Genomic DNA, 2,713 nt, shown 5'->3' on the forward strand with positions numbered 1-2,713 from the left:
TTTTTGGCTCATTGCTCAACTCTTCTGGGCCTTGTCTTTGCCACCAGGGTGAGGCTAAGGACCAGGGATAGGCACTGGGCATGGTACAACCTCTTTATATGCCCCTGCCCGCTATGGGGCCCTGGAAGAGAGAATCACTGTCTTTTCTTTACCTGCACAGAACACCAGGAGAGTCTCCATCTCAATGCTCAGCTGAGCAAGGATGGGCCACACAGACCAGACCAGCAGTGGGTTGGCGCATGCTGTGTTTACAGCATCTTCATCACTCGCTCAGGAGCCCCAGAACTCAGGCTTGTCATTCCCCAAACACTTTTTGAGCACCATGCTGAAGGTCGTGGAGCTGGCCTTGGGGCCAGGGAGCCCGGCTACACTCCACCTTGTGACACAGCTGTGGGACTTGGGTAAGTCATGTCTGTGGCCTCTAACCGCAGTTTCCTCCTCTGTAAAATGGGGATGAGAATGTCTGCCTCAGAGGGTTGTTGTGAGGCCTGAGTGAGGAGAAGGTGTGACTTTGGCCTCATGAGAGGCCCTGTAAAGCGTGAACTGAAGCGGGCCCTCCAGGTGTTCTCTGGATATGACTCAGGTGCCCGCCAGGGACCTCAGCCTGACACCAACACCCCAAAGAGACCACAAGAGAGAAAGTGTCAGGCCAGGAGGAGGTAGGACAAACTTTCCCTGAGGGTTGGGAAGGGTTCTCAGAGGGCTCCCTGGAAGAGGTGGTGTTTGCACCAAAGGAAAAATCAGTCCTACTGAGTGATCAGAGCTGCCCCCTGCAGCCAGGACTTCCATTTAGAACCTGGACGGAAGACTGCCTGTAGGAGGTAAGCTCAGAATGATTCCACCCACCCAGAGAGGACAGCCCCCCCAACATTTCAGGATCTCTGCCACCCGCTGTGTCACAATGCAGTTCATTCATCCATTTGGTTAGTATTTATTGAGTATCATGTGCCAGGCACTGCGGTCCGTACTGGAGATATGTCAGTGAGCAAAACAATCCCTTGCTCCTTTTCAGGAAATTGGTGCTGAAGGTGAAGAGGAAGCCCCTGCCCCTCCCAAAGCCAAAGGCAAAGGAAAGCCCTTGAAGACTGAGAAAGTGGTGTTGAAAGGTGTCCACAGCCACAGGAAGAAGATCCGGAAGTCACCCACCTTCCGCTGGCCCAAAACACTGTGGCTCAGGAGGCAGCCCAAATATTCTCAGAGGAGCCGCCAGGAGAAACAAGCTTGACCACACCGCCATCACCAAGTTTCCCCCGACCACAGGGTCAGCCATGAAGAAAACAGACAACAGCACACTGTGTTCACCGTGGAGGTCAAGGCCAATAAGCATCAGATTAAACAGGCTGGGAAGAAGCTCTATGACACTGACGTGGCCGAGGCCAACACCCCGATCAGGCCTGATGGAGAGAAGAAGGCGAATGTTCTACTGGCTCCTGACTGATGCTTTGGACATTGCCAACAGAATTGGGATCATCTAAACTGAGTCCAGCTGGCTAATTCTAAATACAAAATCTTTATTATTAAAACAAATCCCTTGCTCTTAGAGCTGACATTCTGATGAAGAATAGAGGGAAGCTAGACAATAAGGAAAAAAATAAGGCTATTTCGGGTTGGTGGTGAGTGGTAAAGAGTGAGGAGAATAGAGAATGAATGGGGCATGGGTGTGATCAGGGAAGCTGCAAAGAGACAATTTTTGAATAAGATCAGTAGGAAGAACATTCCATGCAGGGGAAACAGCCTGCAGGAGTGCTGGCAGGCAGAGTGTGCATCATCAAGGGATTCCAGGGAGGCAGGAGAAGGGAGAGAATGAGGATGGAGGGCATCGTGTGGCCCTTAATGGGACTGACAGTATTCCTGAATTCCCCACAAGGGTAGCAGGGAGCCCTTGGAGAGCTTCTGAGGAGCCATGGCTTGGCCCTGGTTGCCTGTGAGCAGAGACTGGAGCAGGGTGAGGTGGAAATAGGGAGATGGCCAGGGGACCACTGCAGAGGTGACCATGGCTTAGGTGGGGTGAAGGCAGCAGAGGAAGAGAAGAAGGCGGATTCTGGCTGTGCTTAAAGGTGGAGCCAAGAGGAACTTTTGATGAACTAGAGTCTATCCCCTCTCCCCCAAAGCCCTCCTGGGGCTGCAGGACTGAAAGGCTCCCTGAGACCTCGCCGAAAACCACCTGGAAGCCTCCTCCTTCCAAAAGTTATTGGGGAAATTAGACCTTAAATGCTTCATTTTCATGCTTTTTCCCAGAAAAAAAACAAATGTAATCACTGTAAGAAAAGCTCCACCCCCAAGGTGCTGCTCCCTCCATTGGAGGCAGGGATTAGATGAGATTTGCAGGACTGTGTTGACTCCCAATTTAGATGCTTTCCATAAATTAATTACTGAGGCAAAGTCAAGAAGGGAGGCCTGGGGAGCGGGTCCCGGGGCAGCTCTTCCTTCTTCCTGGAGAGCCAGGCTGCTGCCAGCGCTGCCCTGGCCTGTGGGCTCCAGGAAGATGCTGAAACTCCCGATCTCTGCCTGAAGTTTGCTGCTGTCAGTCCCTGCAGGCTATGCATCGTTCTCACGGGAAGATTCCTGGGAGAACATTGGGCTTTGGGCTTTCTCCTAAGGGCAGTGGGAAGCCAGGGAAGGTGGCAGGCAGGGAGGAGACAGGACCAGATTTGCTTTTTAGAGGGAACCTCTGGCAACTCCCGGAGAAGGCAATGGTACCCTACTCCAGTAC

The 2,713-nt window shown here is 52.4% G+C and overlaps 1 pseudogene; it reads left to right on the forward strand.

Annotated features, from left to right (window-relative positions):
- The first annotated feature begins 202 nt into the window (after positions 1-202).
- Positions 203-1,540, forward strand: LOC133253481 (large ribosomal subunit protein uL23-like; annotated as a pseudogene).
- Positions 1,541-2,713: the final 1,173 nt, after the last annotated feature.

This window comes from Bos javanicus, chromosome 8, assembly GCF_032452875.1.
Source record: "Bos javanicus breed banteng chromosome 8, ARS-OSU_banteng_1.0, whole genome shotgun sequence".
NCBI lineage: Eukaryota > Metazoa > Chordata > Mammalia > Artiodactyla > Bovidae > Bos > Bos javanicus.